This window comes from Monodelphis domestica, chromosome 7 (genome assembly GCF_027887165.1).
Source record: "Monodelphis domestica isolate mMonDom1 chromosome 7, mMonDom1.pri, whole genome shotgun sequence".
Classification (NCBI taxonomy): domain Eukaryota; kingdom Metazoa; phylum Chordata; class Mammalia; order Didelphimorphia; family Didelphidae; genus Monodelphis; species Monodelphis domestica.
The window spans coordinates 281,214,276-281,231,934 of NC_077233.1; the positions used below are offsets into that span (position 1 = coordinate 281,214,276).

The window sequence follows — 17,659 nt, forward strand, 5'->3', positions numbered from 1 at the left end:
GAAAAATTTATTTTTAAAAATGAGGGAGAGGTTGGATTAGCCCCAGAGCTTTGATCCTATGATTCAAGGTAGATTGTCAGGAATATGGCGCCTTTGGCCATTGCTCATTGTAGAAACTGCAGACCCAATTGCATCCCACTTGATTCTTTTTTTCACCATACATACCACTGGATCAAGAAATTGTGAAGTAGTCATGGGATCCCACACAAACCAATTTCATTGATTACATAGCCAAAATAATACAACCAAAGAAAGCAAAGGAGCAGTGAGAGGTGCTTTGTTTTTACTTAAGTATTTAGCCCTTTAGCTAGGTACATGGCCCTGGTTTAAGTGATACTGGATTTGAGATTAAAAAAAAAATTGTAGCTGGAATCTCTTGATACAGAGTCAGAGAGAGACAACCATCAAACACATACACCGGCTTTGGGTCTATTATCCCAATTCGCTCTAATACCTAGAGTCAAATCCCTAGAGTTCAGGTATTACATCCCCTCAGGTTTCAGAGTTTAGACTGTGAGTGTGACAGGATGTTTAGCCAGTGCTACAGGTCTTGTAAGAGCAGGATGCAAAGGGGGAAATGGAATATTGGACGTGATTGACGGCCAATGACCGTTGGTAGCAGAGGATCATGGGAGAGAAGAAGGGACCTGGAAGAGCCCCGAGAAGAACTCAGGGCTTCTGAGCTGGCGTCCGAAGATGGTAGGAAGCACTTTTCCTTGCTAGAGATTTGTCCAGAGCCAACTGAGGATTTCCAAGTGACGAGCCCGGGGACTTCTCCAGACGAGGGTTTCTATGTATTGGTGCCTCTGTTAACACAGTCTCTTCGGACCTGTGGGGGTCTTGGACTCTCAGCCACAGAGAGCTAGACGCTCCCTCTGAGCCTATTGCATGTGCTCTACTTATTCCTTGACCCTTCTAGGATTGTATTTAGCGTGAGGGATAGCGAGAGAGAGAGAGAGAGAGAGAGAGAGAGAGAGAGAGAGAGAGAGAGAGAGAGAGAGAGAGAGAGAGAGAGAGAGAGAGAGAGTGAGAGAGAGAGAGAGAGAGAGAGAGAGAGAGTGTGTGTGTGTGTGTGTGTGTGACGTTCTGGACTTGCTTTTCAGTGGCCAGCACCAAGGCCCTCTGGGGAAAAATAGAGACCCCTCTAGCCTCTGTCCAACTCCCCGTTACCGTAATATCTCTCTATTAAACGGTTTAACCGCGGCCAGGTATCTTCAAAGAGGGTTTATCCAAAGAGCCATCGCTAGTGCTGGTCAGGACCCCTCCTCGGCTGTGTCAGCGGCCTGGCGAGCTTGTGCACGGGAATTTGGGGGCACCCTTCGATCAGATAGAGGAGACTTCCCTTCAACTCCCCGTCGGGGACCGCGCATTCCTAAACTCTCACGACCCAAGGAGAGTGAGAGAGGGAGCACAGTAGTAGTTAATTCACGTGCTCACCAATAGTCCCCTCCTCTGGGTCCCCAAGCCCATCAAATTCCCTCCCCAGGAATAATCCTTCCAGCCACAAGCCCCACTAGTGTGCTTTCAGCCACGATTGTCAGTTAATTCAAGCTTTCACCAGGCACGCCATTCACTCCAGCCTTAGTACCCTCTGCCCTAGGTCCTGTCCCTCCGCTCTGATAGGAGAGCGTGGAGCACAGAAAAAGAAGACCATTTAAGGAGGGGAGCCCAGGGCAGTCTTTAGGTCTGAATTTTACCTCATGACAGTACTCCTCCCCCATCCCTAACCTTTTCAGCTTTTTTTTCTTTTAATGTGTTCTCTTCTCCATTTAGATCACGAACTCTTTGAAGGCAGGGACTATCGTTTGCCCTGCTTTGTGAAACCAGCTCTTGGCAAGGTGCCCACCCCAGGGTAGGCACTTAATGAGGATTTATTGACTTGACTATCAACCGGAGGGCCGTCTTTGAGAAAGGGGCTTCTACTCAAGTGATTAGCAAAAACCCTTGTTACCAACGTCCTTTCAAAGTCTGTGACACACTCTTCCGCAAGCACATATAGCACCGGGGGAAATGGGCTGAACTTAGAGAGCACAAATGGCAAAGAACTTTCCAAAGTCATTTTGCTGATGGTCTGGAGTTCCCCTTAGCTTTTCTGCTGCTTCCTTGTAGATCTTTGAATCCAGCCTGTCCTTGATTCTCAATAAGGACACCCCACTGGGACATCGAGGGGAAGATGGAAGGTCTAAAGTCCTTTGAATGCTTCAAAGTCCTCCTACTACCGAGGTCGAGGTAATGAGGGAGTGAAGAAACCAAGGTCTGGGTCATTTTCCTGTTCAAGGGCTTGGCTGAGTCAACTCGTTCACCTTCCCAACTAGCTAGATTAAAACAACACATTATAAATACATTAAAATAGCACATTTATACAGGTTTGGGGTGTCTTTTTAAAAATTGTATTCAGACACTTTATTTTCCCAATTATGCATAATAAAAAAATTTCAACATATATTTTCTGAAAAAAAGATCCAGATTGTCTCCCTCCCTCTCTTTCCTTACCTCTCTCAAAGATGGTAAACAATTTTATTTGGGTTATGCATGTATTAGTATGGAAAACACACTTCCATATTGGTCATTGCTGTAAGAGAATACTCATAAAACCAAAACTCCAAAATAAAAACACAAATAAACTAATGTGAAAAATAGCGTGTTTGGATCTATAGTTCTTTCTGGATAGTATTCTCTGTTATAAGTCTTTCAGGATTGTCCTGGATCATTGTATTGCTGAGGGTAGCTTAAGTTTTTCATAGTTGGCATCATACAATTTTGCAGTTACTATTCACATTGTTCTGGTTCTGCTTATTTCACTCTGCATTGATTCACGCATGTCTTTCCAGGTTTTTCTGAAATCATCCTGCTCATTGTTTCTTATAGTATTCCATCACCAACATATACCACAATTTATTCAGCCATTCCCCAGTTGATGGACATCAATTTCCAATTCTTTGCCACCACAAAAGTGTTGCTATTAATATTTTTGTAGAAGTCATTCCTTTCCCCCTTTTTATGATCTCTTTGTGATACAGACCCAGAAATGTTTTACAGGAGAGGTAGAGTTTTATGACTCTTTGGGCATAGTTCCAAATTGTCCTCCGGAATGGTTGACTCAGTTCACAACTCCACCAACAATGTTTTATGACTTCCCTGCCAACATTTATATCACTTTCAATCTGGTAGGTGTGAGGAGAAATCTCAGAATTGTTTTAATTTGCATTTCTTTCATCAAGAGTGATTTAGAACATTTTCCCATGTGTTTTCTTCCTTTGAAAATTGCTTATTCGTATCCTTTGACCATTTGGCATTTGGGGAATGGCTTGTGTTCTTATAAATTTGACTTAGTTCTCTTTACATTTGAAAAATTAGACCTTTATCAGAGAAATTTGCTATACATTTCCTCCCCAGCTTATTTCCCTTCTAATCTTGGTTATATTGATTTTGTTTGTACAAAAGCTTTTTAATTGAATATAATCAAAATTACCTATTTCATATCTTATAATGCTCTTTATCTCCTTTGGTTAAAAATTCTTCCTTTCTCTATAGATGTGCCAACCTATTCTAAGTTCCCCTAATTTATTTATGGAATCATTCTTTGTGTCTATATCACATACTCATTTTGACTTTATCTTGGTACAGGGTGTGAATATTGATCTATACCTAATTTATGTCATACGGTTTTCCAGTTTGCCCAGTAGTTTTTATCAAATACTAAGTTTTTATCCCCAAAGCTGGGCTCTTTGGGTATATCAAACATTAGGTTGTTAAGGTCATTGATCTCTCAAAATTGTGTATAATCTATTCCATTGATCCACCATTGTATTTCTTAACCAGTACCAGGCTGTTTTAATAATTGCTGCTTTATAGTACAGGATGAGATCTGGTACTGCTAGACTACTTCCCCCCCCCCCCCCCCCATTAATTCCCTTAATGTTCTTGACCTTTTGTTCTTCCAGATGAATTTTGTTATTATTTTTTCTAATTCTACAAAATAATTTTGGTAGTTTGATTGATATGGAACTGAATAAGTAAAGTAATTTAGTTGGAATTGTCATTTTATTAAATTAGCTTGGCCTACCCTTGAGCAACTAATATTTTTCCAGTTGTTTAAATCTGATTTTAATTTATGTGAAAGTTTTTTGTAATTATGTTCATATAATTCTTTTGTCTTGACAAGTAGACTCCCACTCATTTTATATTGTCAAGTTATTTCGAATGGAATTTCTCTTCTTAATTCTTGCTGTTGAGATGTGTTGGAGATATATAGAAATGCTGATGATTTATGTGGGCTTATTTTGTAACCTGTAACATTACTAAGGTTATTAATTATTTCAACTAGATTTTTAGTTGATTCTCTAGGATTCTCCAATTATATTTTCATATCATCTGCAAAGAAGGATAGTTTACTTTCTGCAATGCCTACTTTAACTCCTTCAATTTCTCTTTCTTCTCTTATTGCAAAAGCTAACATTTCTAGCACAATATTAAATAATAGCAGTGACAGTAGGCATCCTTGTTTCACCCCTGATCTTATTGGGAAAGCTTCTCAACTTATTGCTATTTCTGATGATGCTTGCTGACAGTTTTAAGTAGATATGAATCATTTTAAGGAATGGCCCACTTTTTCCTATGCTTGCTACTATTTTAAATAGGAAATAGGAACATTAAACAAACAAACAAACCTTACTTTCTGTTTTAGAACCAATACTGTATTGGTTCTAAGGCAGAAGAGTGCTAAGGGCTAGGCAATGGGGGTCAAATTGTCATGGGGTGCATATGTGTACCCCTGGAGTTTGGGAAGGCTGCCTTTTGCAAGAATGCAAGACTCCAAACTTAACTTAAAAGTAAAGAGAGATTTATTACTAATGTTGCATTTTTGGCAAGCAAGACAGCATGAGTGGAACAACCTGGGAGGTTACTCCCAGAATGCCTCAGTTCTGGGGGTTTTATATTCAATGAAGACTTGACTCTGGGTCAAGGTTTGGGGAAGAGTTTTCCCTGAAGGCATGGGAGTGGTTCTCATGATTTGGATCAATGGGACAATCAAAGGAGAACAATCCTATCAGGGTCAGATGTTTTGGGTTGGGAGTCAGAGGGTATAAGGGAGCAAAGGAATTTCCCTGATAATAGTTTGCCTGAGTTTCTGGGGGTGCAATGCCCATGACAAAATGACTAACCAGGATTACACATCTAGGGAGTGTCTGAGGCCAGGTTTTGAAACCAGGACCTCTGGTCCCCGGGCCTGGCTCTCAATCCACTGAACCACCCAGCTGCCCCCAGGAACATATTTTTACTAGGAAAATGGGCATTGTATTTTGTCAAAGATTTCTGCATCTATTGAGATGAGCATGTGATTCTGTTAGTTTGGTTATTGACATGGCCAATAATACTGATAGTTTTCCTAATATTAAAGCAATTGTACATTCCAGGTATAAATTCTACCTGTTCATAGTGAATGATCCTTGTGATATATGGCTGTATTCTCCTTGCTAGTGTTTTAAAAAAAAATGTTTGCATCTATATTCATTAACGAAATTGTCCTATAATTTTCTTTCTGTTCTTACTCTCTGGCTTAAGTATCAACATCATATTTGTGTCCTAAAAACAATTTGGGAGGATTCCTTTTCTGTCTATTTTCTTCTTATGTTCCTGTCCTTTGATTTTGTTTTATTCTCTTTTGAAAAAAACCCAAAATGAGACTTCCATGAACTGATGCAAAGTAAGGTGAGCATCTAGATCCGGGAGAACATTTTACACAATAACAGCAATATTATATGATGATCAGCTGCAAATGACTTCGCTATTCTCAACAATACAATGATATAAGACAATGCCAAGAGATTTAGGATGAAAAACGCTTTCTACCACTAGAGAAGGAAATGTGCATGTGGAATCTGGAGGCCCCCACACTGCATGTTGTAAAAATGGAGATTTGAACCCCAGACTTCAATCCCCAGAAGTCCTTGCTAACTCCCAGAATTCTCACTAATCTCCCTGAGTGTGAGATAACAAATTATTATTTAAAGGGGCTCTCTGCCTACCTGGGGCTCTCTCTCCTAGCTTCTACTTCCAAGCACACGTGTCTCTCACGATGTAGTGTAAGTGAAACTGAATGGGCCTTTCGGCCCTCCTAGGCACGTGCTTTCTCATTTTGTTTGTGTTTTCTTTATTTCTTAATCTTTAATAAACCTCTAAAAATATAATACTTTTAATAGAGAAACTAAATTTTAACTATTACAGTTGGCAAACCACGTCAGTTGTGACAAAATACCTTCAATCTTCTGATTCTTTTCTCTACCGTTACTAAGTTCAGCTTTTAATAGCTACTAGATTTTTTTTTTAAGCTGTGTTTCTCCTAGGCTTTTTAGTAAGCCTCTTGACTCATCTTGGCCCTGGCTCCCGGCTCTGGCTCCTGCTCCTGGCTATTCTCACCTGGTCCCGGTCCTGCCCACCCTTCCTGCCCAGCCCAGCCCAGCTCAGCTCTGCTGCCTACCTGCTTCTGTGCCCCAACAATCACATGCTCACCTGACCCAGCCCCGGCATGGCCTCCAACCCAGATGGCTCATCACCCCAGGCCCAGCCCCAGGACCCAGGCTGCTGGTAGCAGACCCAATTTCTTCATGACTCACTTCCACCAGCTGGTAAAAAAAACGGGGGTGTTTTTTCCCTTAGGCTACAATTAGCCTCCACGTGGACTGGGGGCATGGGATCACAGGGAGAAAGAAAGAAAGAAGAGACTTTTCCAAACAGGAACTTACAAGCATGGGGTATTTAAGAGGATATCTTTTGACTGTACTTATAATTTTATTTACTTCACCTGAGATTCAGGGGGAAAATTCAACTCCCTGCAACTCTTTAGCCAAATTTGGTAAGGTAGCTGGGTGGCTCAGTGGATTGAAAGCCAGGCCTAGAGACGGGAGGTGCTTAGTTGAAATCTGGCCTCAGACACTTCCCAGCTGTGTGGCCCTGGGTGAGTCATGTAAACCTTAAAATTTCTTAGACTTATAAATGTTGGAAATTTCACCATTGGGAAATTTCATACTTGGAAAATTTCTTACTGATAGTCTATTGGAATGTGAACCCCATTGGCATGGGAGGTTCCTCCTCCTCCCTTCTTAAGATTACTTTAGGACAGAAACCTTTTGCTGAACAATGGAAAGGGCTTTGACCTATGCTTAAGCATAGAACAGGAAGTTCTTTGACTCATGATTGATTTTAGAATTGATACAATAGAGATATTTGGAATGACAGAACCAGGTCTTGGAAAATACAATTTTCACCCTACTCAGTCCTAACAGGATTTAGGAAGGGCTGCAGCATAGATCAAGATTTAATTATTTGAGAATATGACCTTCAACAGACATGTGCAAAACCACAGACCTCTGGGCGGTCCTGGGTTAAGGTAGAGCCACCATTGGCACAGGGAAGACATGGACAGTGATTGGTAGATGTGAGAACTGAGGGGAGGGAACTTAGATGGTTTCCTTAAAGATAGCGGGGTCTGAGGACTGAGGGTGGTTGGTTGGAGAGGTTTGGCTCTGAGAGGTTGTGCTCTGAGAAGCTTGCTCTGAAGGAAGCTGGAGGTGGAGGCCCCTGAGACTGTTTCTCCATTTTGGTCACGTGAGTGATAGGGACTGATCTCTTTTCTTTGCCTCAGCTATCTAAGGGCTTGGGCCTTTTGGCCCAGCCTAAACAGAAGGGGTATTTAAGCCCTATTCCCTTCTCTCTCTCTCTCTCTCTCTCTCTCTCTCTATCTCTAATACCTTTCTTCCTCCTGTTTGTAATTAAACTCCATAAAAGGTTGACTGCTGACTTGAGTTTTCATTTAGGAATTACATAGCTAAATTCCTTGGTGACCTTAAATTAATATATATCAGTCTTTTAAAGTGATTTCCTTGTCACAGTCACTTATCCCCCATTGCCTAACCATTACCAATCTTCTGCCTTCTGACAATAGGCATCTCAATGGATAATTAAAAAAAAAAAAACCCAAGGAACTTTAAAGAGACTGGAGGTTATATTTTTAAGGCATTTCAGACTCCATGTTTTATAAAAATCTCTGTATTCTATTGCATTTGCTGATTGTTTCATTTAAGGTTTAACTTTGTGATTTTAAGTTCATATATTACTGCATTCAATACAATTCGGTTACACTGAATCATTTTAATGTACTGGGTTTTAACTACTGTTAAATTCTGTTGCTTTTCCCCTATACCTATACTGAACAAACATTATTGAGTAGGCCCATATATTTTCTTTATTTCTTAATCTTTAATAAACCTCTAAAAATATAATGCTTTTAGCAGAGAAACTAAATTTTAACTATTACAACTTGCGGCTTGGAGGGATTTGGTGATCTCTAGTTTATTTAGTCTGGAGGCAGAAACCCCAGGATTGACCTCATCACAGGAAGTTCCTCCCTGAGGGGAGGTCCCACTTCACTGCCTCTCAGACTAATGACAGACCTTTGGGTAGTTTGAGGTGGGAATGGCTGGTCCCATCAGATGTTAAGTATCTCTTTTGTCCCAATGGTTCTCCCCTAGGCTAAAGTCCTTTACTTTACAGGTGGCCTGGCCCTGGGCTGGATCCTTCCCTTTTGTGGCCATTGTGAAGCATCAGCTTCTCACTGTTACTCCTGTCTTGAACTCTTCATTTTCTTTTCTTACCATTGTAAAGTCAATCAACTATCCCTCTCATCCTCAGCCCCCATGTTTCACCTAGAAAGGTATTTAAGCTCCCCGACTTTAATGGCTCCTTGAAAAAGCATGACTGGCTTTCCCAGGGGTCAATGTTCAATCCTCAGACTCTGTGCCATCCTATGTGGTGCGCAGCTCTGTGTCGAGGTCTGCTATTGCATTGAACCCTTTGTTCCCTTGATTAAAGAATGATTGTGACTATTTAGTAGTTCTGTGTTTTTTCCCAGTCAACACCTTCTATCTAGAATTTACGCCATGTATTGGTTCCCAGGCAGAGGAGCAGTAAGGGCTGAGCAATGGGGGAGAAGTGATTTGCTCCAACAACAGGAAACACAAGGTCCTATGGTCACCTATGGCAGCATTGGCAAAACATTGGCACATGTGCTGCCCTGGGCAGGGGGAGCTGCTCTGTCCTCCCTCTTCCAAGTGCTGGAGGACATTTTTTGCTTGCCTGGCCCCTGGGTCTAGCCCTCCCTCGGCTCTCTCCAGAAATGGGGGGGGGGATAGCTTAAATTTTCCCTCTGGGCACTCGGCCACATGGTGCTATAACATCTGTTTCATCCAGTGCCTTTAAATTCATCTCATGACAACATAGCAACCAAAGCTGATGTGTCCCTAGTTTTCTGTTGGTCTTTTGCAACATGCACCAAGAGGGAACAAATTAATTTTCACAAATATGTGTCCCTGCTAATGCTTCTCATTGTGCTCCAGGCTCAGACCTAGAGGCTCTAGGCCTAAACCTAAGTGTATCTCCCCCAATCAAGATGGACTGTGAACTTGGCATAGGAAGACTCCTTTGGTGCCTGCAGTTTGGGTGAACACAGTTACTATTAATCTGTTACTGTCAAACCTGCACCCAAACCAAGCAGAACTCAGACCGACTGTGTCAGCTCTGAGTAATGAAAAACACCCGCAAGAACCACCTCCGGGCCAACTTGGTTCTGTCATGAATAGACTTTCAATCACCAAACAAAACTGACTGTGGCCCCTCTGATGCGGACAAACCCTGAGCACACACTCTGACCCTGGACAAAGTGTGCCCAAACCTTACTGTCGTAGCAGGTGCACCTTCTTAGTTTTGTCACGACTGTATAAAACAAGGTGGTACTTGGCTAAGAGTCTTTCCCCATCATGCCACGACTCGTCCTCCCCCTCCAACAAAAGAAAACTCACTTGAAAGCCCCATGTGGGCACTTTGGGGTATTCTCCATCCTATTCAAGTGGGTGGTCAGCACAGGTGATCTTTGTTCCAGGCAATTAGCTTATGCCAGTCATAATATTGGAGAAGACAATGGCGGTGGCTTCCATCGAATCCACTACAGCCCAGCTGGGCTACCTTAGAGCATTGCCAAGAAGTCATTTCTCCAAAATGGGCTGCACATCTCATGTTGACTATAGAAGAAGACCCCCCATTTCAAGTGAATTGGTTTCCACCACTGCCAGAGGAAATAACATCATAGGATAGGTTTGGGGCAAGGGCCAAACATGAAATACTCTTCAGGGCAGCTTATATCCACAGAGTGAGAGCTTAAATTTAATCTTCAGAGACCTTTATAATCATACTGAGTCGCTCTTCCCTACAGTCTCCCACTTCGCAGACAGGTCAGAACCAAGGGGCCCTAGCAAGCTTCTGTCCCCCTGTGTCTTAGGGAAAGCAGAACACCTGGGCTTTTTCAGTTTGCTTCCAGCTTTCCTGGATACCTGCGGCAGTCGGAACATCCTTTATTTTATGGGGGCTGGCTCAGTTTCCCTTTAAGGAGGTAAGGAGGCTCTTTCAGAGACTTGATCTGTCCAGAGAACTAGGGCCTTAAAAATCCAGTCTGGGAATTTGAAGATCATAAAGTTTAGCAAAATTCCCACTGCCCTGCAAGACGTCACCACGTGTTACAGCAGAGTTCTAGATTAGGCATCAGGCAAGATTTAAATTCAGATACTTATCTGTATGATGAACCACTAGAGACCCTGCTTAATTGCTTTCTGCCTTGTTTCTTTTTAAAAAATTTTAAAGTTTCTTTTTTATATATTTCTCCACGTTCACACGATTCATTTTCTTTCCCTCCTTCCTTCCCCTCCCCCAGACGACGAGCGATTCCACTGGGTTGTACAAATGTTATCACTTGATACCTATTTCCACATTTTTCTGCCTTGTTTCTATGTATGTAAAATGAGGATGATAATAATAGAACATACCTCACTGAGGTGGTTATGAGGATCAAATGAGATAATGCGTGGAGGGCTTTGAGAACCTTCAAGTCCACATTTGTGTAGAATTTTCCTTTTGTCGGACTCTTTTGGATCCCTTTTGACCTTTCCTTGGCAGTGATCCTGGAGTGGTTTGCCATTTCCTTCTCTAGCGCACTTTACAATGAGGAAACTGCAGCAAACAGGGTTAAGTGACTGCCCAGAGTCACATAGCTAGTAAGTGTCTAAGGCCAGATTTGAACTTCAAAAGATTCATCCTGGGCATTCTGTCTGCTGTGCCACTAGTTGCCCCTAAAGTGCTATAAAGTGCTCTGACGTTGATGTCTGGGCAAATTTAAAAGAGGAGCACCATCCATTTTAAGCTGTCCCCCCCCCCCACCTCTCTCTCTCTCTCTCTCTCTCTCTCTCTCTCTCTCTCTCTCTCTCTCTCTCCCCGTGTCTCTATCTCTTTCTCTTTCTCTCTCTGTCTCTCTCAGTCTTTGTCTCTCTGTCTCTGTCTGTTTCTCTCTCTCTCTCTCTCTCTCTCAGTGTCTCTCTCTCTTTCTCTCTCTTTCTCTCTCTCTCTCTCTGTCTCTCTCAGTCTTTGTCTCTCTGTCTCTCTCAGTCTCTCTCTGTCTCTCTGTCTCTGTCTCTGTCTCTCTCTCCCCCTTCTCTCTCTGTGTCTCTGTCTCTCTTTTTCTGTCTCTCAGTCTTTGTCTCTCTGTCTCTCTGTCTGTCTGTTTCTCTCTCTCTCTGTCTCTCTCTCTCTCTCAGTGTCTCTCTCTTTCTCTCTCTCTCTGTCTCTCTCAGTCTTTGTCTCTCTGTCTCTCTCAGTCTCTCTCAGTCTCTCTGTCTCTGTCTCTCTCTCCCCCTTCTCTCTCTGTGTCTTTGTCTCTCTTTCTCAGTCTTTGTCTCTCTGTCTCTGTCTCTCTCTCTCTCAGTGTCTCTCTGTCTCTTTCTCTGTCTCTCTCTCTCTCAGTCTTTGTCTCTCTGTCTCTCTCAGTCTCTCTCTGTCTCTCTGTCTCTGTCTCTGTCTCTCTCTCCCCCTTCTCTCTCTGTGTCTCTGTCTCTCTTTTTCTGTCTCTCAGTCTTTGTCTCTCTGTCTCTCTGTCTGTCTGTTTCTCTCTCTCTCTCTGTCTCTCTCTCTCTCAGTGTCTCTCTCTTTCTCTCTCTCTGTCTCTCTCAGTCTTTGTCTCTCTGTCTCTCTCAGTCTCTCTCAGTCTCTCTGTCTCTGTCTCTCTCTCCCCCTTCTCTCTCTGTGTCTTTGTCTCTCTTTCTCAGTCTTTGTCTCTCTGTCTCTGTCTGTCTCTGTCTCTCTCTCTCAGTGTCTCTCTGTCTCTTTCTCTGTCTCTCTCTCTCTCAGTCTTTGTCTCTCTGTCTTTATTTAACTTCTCACTGCCCCAAGCACTGAGATGTACATTGTAGAACACATCTGCATCTGCATCAGTTGAGGGAATTTCATCACTAGGAGTTCTCCACAGCATTGACATTGCAAATCTGCCGACTGCTCCCCCTATTATATTATTGTAAAACAATAATGTTTAAACCACCATTATGTACCTGAACCAGTTTGGGGGGGGGTGTAGCAGGGGGTGAGATGAGGTGAATTAAAAAAAAAATCTTTGCCTTCTGTCTGAGAATCAACAAGGCAGAATGGTAAGGGCTTGGTAATTGGGCCAGAAAGTGTCTGAGGCCACATTTGAGTCCAGATGCTCCTTATTCTAGGTTTGGCTCTCAATCCATTGAGCCACCTATGTTGCCTCCAAGGTGTGGTGAATTTGATCCAATACAAACAAAGGTTGCTTAAGTTAAATGTGGAGGACATATCTTGGGTAGTCACTGGAAGTAAATGGCAAGATGAATTGTGGGAGAAAAAATAACCAAAGAAATACAAAATTACAAATGGGACTAGACAGTCGTAGAAGTCTGGTCCAATCCTTTTATGAAGAAAATGAGATCTGGAGAGCTAAAACAACTTTTCCAAGGTCACAAAGATAGGAAGTGCCAGTCAAGATTTGAACTCAGTTCTTTGATTCTAAAATCATACTTCCGATTGCAGTGTTCTGAATTACTTCTCTAATTGCCATGTGTGAAACCATCACTAGTAAACTGATGGAGAATGAAGCTGTTTCTGCCTGGGATTATGAAATGATCAAGACCACATAAAGCAATAGAACTTAAACTGGAAAAGAATGAACTGAATTATTTTATAGATGAAGAAAATGGCACCCAATGTGCTTTGCTTTAAGAAAACTTGATAAAGGGTCATTTAGGTGGCACAATGGATAGAGCACTGGGGCTGGAGTCAGGAGATCCTGGGTTCTAGTCTGGCCTCAGACACTTCCTAACTGAATGACTCTGGACAAGCCATTTAACCTCTTTTGCCTATCCCTTATCCTTTTGTCCTAGAGTTGGTATTGGAAAATAAGGGTTTAAAAACAAGTCCAATAAAACCAAGTCTGGCCTCATAACGTAGTTTTTGGGGGGGACTGGACATTTAATTTCACTGGTAGAGGGGACTCTAGAGAGGAAACTCCTTTCACCAATGCAGATCCATTACTCCCTTATAATTTATACACCTGTAATGTTAAGGGTGCTTTCTGGGACACCAAAGAGTAAGACATTGGTTTGAACCAATAAATGTCAGGGGCAAAACTTGAGCTACTTTTGACTCTCTAGTGGAGCAACTCTAAAACATGGCTGGATTATTAACACTACAAAATAATGCATGATGGGAGAGCCTTCTGTCTTAGAGCTGTTACTAAGTAAAGGATTTTTTAGCCTTACTGTCTATCCTAGAATCAGCACTGCGTATGAAGGCAGAAGAGCATGAAGGGCGAGGCAATGGTCCGAGTCACACAGCTGGAAGTACCCATGGTCAGATTGGAACCCAACCTCCCAGTTCCGGGCTGGAGCTCTCTCTGCCGAGCTCCCTGGCTGCTGGAGGAACTTGATGAATATTTTTTGAATTGTTCTCGGTCGGTAATTCTACAGTCCGGCGTCCCTTCCCCTCATCCCTATCAGTAACCTTCCTGGATATTCTTTGTTGCTGTTCAGTTATTTCAGTTGTGTATGAGTCTTTGGAGTTTTCTTGGCAAAAGTAATGTAGTCGTTTGCCATCTCCTTCTCCAGTGCATCTTACGGATGAGGAAACCTGAGGCAAGTCTGACTTGCCGGGGGGTCCCAGAGCTGGAGGATTTCTAAGGCTGGTTTAGAACCCGGGTCCTCCTGCCTCCCCACCTGGTGCTGTCTCCCCTGCACCTCCTAGCTCCCCAGTATATTCTTCAAAGTACCATGACTGACAAATAAAAAGACAATTTCATCACCAAAGAGAAAGAATAATGACGGTAACATTTATATAGTGCTTATTGTGTGCCAGGAACTGTACTAAGTGGTTTATAATTATTATCCCATTTGATCCTCATAACAACCGGGGAAGGAGGTAGATGCTATTATTATCTCCATTTTACAGATGAGGCGACTGAGACAAACAAGGTTAAATGATTTCCCACATCTACAATAGGGAAGACAAATCTGGCACCGTTAGACGCCGTTGATAGGATGGCAGAACCTGTTAGAGCTTTGACAACCTCCGTTCCAGCCTCTTGTCAGGGTTTTCAGCTAACCCTCAAGACGTCCCAGGTTAGGCATGCCCTGAGAGACGAAGACAACAGCCTTCCCTGTGGGGCCTCCAAAGAGGGGGCCATTGGGCTCATCGACTTGAGCTGGAGCTTTGCCCAGGTTCCCACAGCTAGAAGTGTCTGTGAGGCCAGAAGACTCCAAGCTGAAGCTCTATCTCCTGCCTCACTAGACCAATGTCAAGTGGTGCTGGTTGTTCTGTAATCGCTTGAGATAGGCATGGAAAAGAATACTGGCAATAAGCACAGGACCCAAGCGTTAAGAAGGGCTCTTAGCTAGGCACCATTTAGGCCACCGTCCTCACTTGGCAAAGCAAGGCAACGAAATGCCAGAATTGCCTAAATGGAAGCTGGAATTTGACTCTCAATCTCCATCCTGTGTATTTTCTGCTATGCCAGTCAGCCTCATTCTTGGGTGCTCTTTGGAAAGCCAGGACTGAAAGAGGGAACTGAGTAAAAGCTACCTTGGTCCTGTCACCGGAGTCCTCTACGTTCTCAAGAACTGGAGTCAAGTTCTCCATTTAAATCGACTACATTTTTGTTGGATAGGTGCCATGCAAAGAGTGGCAGCCTTGAAGTCAGAAAGATTCATCTTCCTCAGACACTAGCAGTGTGAACTTGGACAAGTCGCAACCCAGTTTGCCTCAGTTTCTCCATCTGTCTAATGAACCAGAGAAGAAAAAGGCAAAGCACTCCAGTATCTCTGCCAAGAAAACCCCAAAATGGGGTCATGAAGAGTTGGACACGAGCAAATAACAACAACAAAATGAGGAGTGTGAGTTCAGGACTTCGACACAGTGACAGACCCTTGTTTTCATCTTTTCATGCTACAGATCCAGAAAGACAATCACAGCCTTGGTATAGACTGGACAATCCTAGAAAATAAAACAAAGCCAAAAAAAGGGGGGGGACCCAAATACCCTATGAAGGGGTGGAGAAAAGTCAAAATAGATTGAGCTCTCTAAAGACATTAGCTTTATTTCTGGGCAGTGCAAATAAAACATCTTGCCAGCTGGCTTCAGGGGAACCCCATCTGGGCCCAGACACATATGGAACAGATGGGCCTTCTTCCTGGAAATGGAGGGCCCAGACCCATCCTTGAGAAGGAACGCTGGAGCAGAATTCTCCCAGAGCTCTGAATCCGCTTCCCAGTCTCCCTCCAACCCCATAGAGCTTTCCTGTAATCCAATGATGCTCTGGGAGATGGTGACTGTGCAGAGCACTGTGTTCCTGGCAGCCCCCCCAGAACAGCTACCCAGGCTTTCCCTTAGCTCCAGCCCTGGCTTCCGTCTAAGAGGCCCCCACTTGCTACCGCTGGTGCAGCTGTCTAGACAGAAGGGGTCTCCTCCTCCTCCTCCTCCTTCTTCTCCTCCTCCTCCTCTTCTTCCTCTTCTTCCTCTTCCCCAGGACATCTTGAGATGCTTTCCTTATCTAGGGGGGAATTCTTTTGGGGTCAGTGCATATCTGATATGTTTAGAGACTCGGCCACATATCTTCCCAGAGATCTTCCCAGCATACTCCATTATCTTGTGGGGTTGGGAAGAGAATTTAGCAAGATGGAAAGGAATGACTGGAAGCCCAATGCATAACGGATTCTAATCACGGGCCACCTCTAAGGATTTCTAGAAGAAAATTCTCCCAGGAACTGAGTTCAGGAACCCGGGGACCCCAGGCCCAAGTCTGAGACCCTTGAGCGTCCGTGTGCCTCTGAGCATGAGCATATCTGAGACCCCTTTAGAGTCACGTAATCCGAGGAAGTTGTAATATGGGGGAAATAAAGGGGTAAGACGATAGCTGGGACGTCGCAGGGCCATTCTTTCCTTTGGGGTTTCTGAGGCACTTATCCCACGCAGTCCTGTGGTAGAAGGCTGTGGACCAGGACACTGGCGCCACTGGGGCCCTTTGAGCTGCCCTCCTCTATTCCCTTGAGAACAGAACTGGAGATTTGTGGGCAGAGAAAGGATGGTGCAGACCTGGGCCAGTTGGGGTTAACTTCATACCTAGGTGGATTGATCCAGGCTCATTTGGGCAAGAACAGTATAAGAGTGGATTTTCAATTCTTGTCAGGGATTTCCCAAGGTCGCAGGGACCCTTCTTTTAGTTTTAATTAAGTTAATTAAATTAATGAATGCTCTTAACTTCCTGGCAAGTTTTTTTTTTACTTCTACAACCACTTCTTGATAATATTTTTTTTTTTGCCTGAGAATATTTTAATATCTTTTTGTTAATTGGATTGAATGTTTGAACCCTTGGGCTCGGGATGTTCCATGGCATCAGCCGGAGAATCAACATCAAGGTAGAGAGACTGGGGAGAGGAATAAGAGGAAGGAGGAATAGGTTGGGATGAGAGATGTCAAATGTAGTTCAGAGATACTTCTGGTGTCTGCCTTATCTTTACGGAGTTTACAATCTGGAAAGAGCCGGGAATTTAATGTGTCAAAAGTAGATGCTAGGAGAGCCACCGGCTCCCTTTTGTCCTCTATTTATGGTTGCTCTATTTCTATTTCTGGGTGATATTTCTTTAGTATGAGATAAATGTTGTTGTTAGTATCTCCCTTCTCCCATCACAAAATAAAACTCACAGGACTTTGACTAGATCCAGGAAATCCCCCGCCCCCCCTTCTCTTTTCTTACTTAATAAAGCATGCCATGGAGGTTTGACAAAGGTTCACCTGTTAAGAAAAGGGAGAAAGAGTATATGACAAGTCAAAAAGTTTCCATAATCATTGTGAGGTCCAGTATTAGACTTTGATTTAATGGACTTCAATGACCCTGGAAGAGCAAGTGAGGCTGATCATTTTGTGCAACTCTACCTCACTTAAGTCAAAATCGTGGGGCATCTAGATGGCTTAGTGGATAGAGAGCCGAGCTAGGCTGGAGGCAGGAGGTGCTGGGTTCAACTCTAGCCTGAGACATTTCTAGCTGTGTGACCCTGGGCAAGTCACTTCACCTCAAATGCCTAGCCCTTACTGCTACTTTATGTGGGAACCGATTTTTCAGTGCTAAGACAGTAGATAAGGGCTTTTTAAAAATTTGAATACGTGCTCAAGTTAAGACATTACCTTGTGATGTCACTGATCCTCTTTGAAATGAAGAGAAAATGATGCTGTAGCTATTAGTGGCATTATATATGTGATCTCACTGATTTGACTCTTC

General features: G+C 43.2%; 1 long non-coding RNA gene across 1 annotated transcript; it reads left to right on the plus strand.

Moving 5' to 3' along the window:
• Window positions 1–442: 442 nt before the first annotated feature.
• On the plus strand, window positions 443–2,361 carry LOC103101621 (uncharacterized). The gene is made up of 2 exons (XR_001623274.2): window positions 443–699; window positions 1,774–2,361. It is a non-coding gene; the product is annotated as an uncharacterized LOC103101621 (long non-coding RNA).
• The last annotated feature ends 15,298 nt before the right edge of the window (window positions 2,362–17,659 follow it).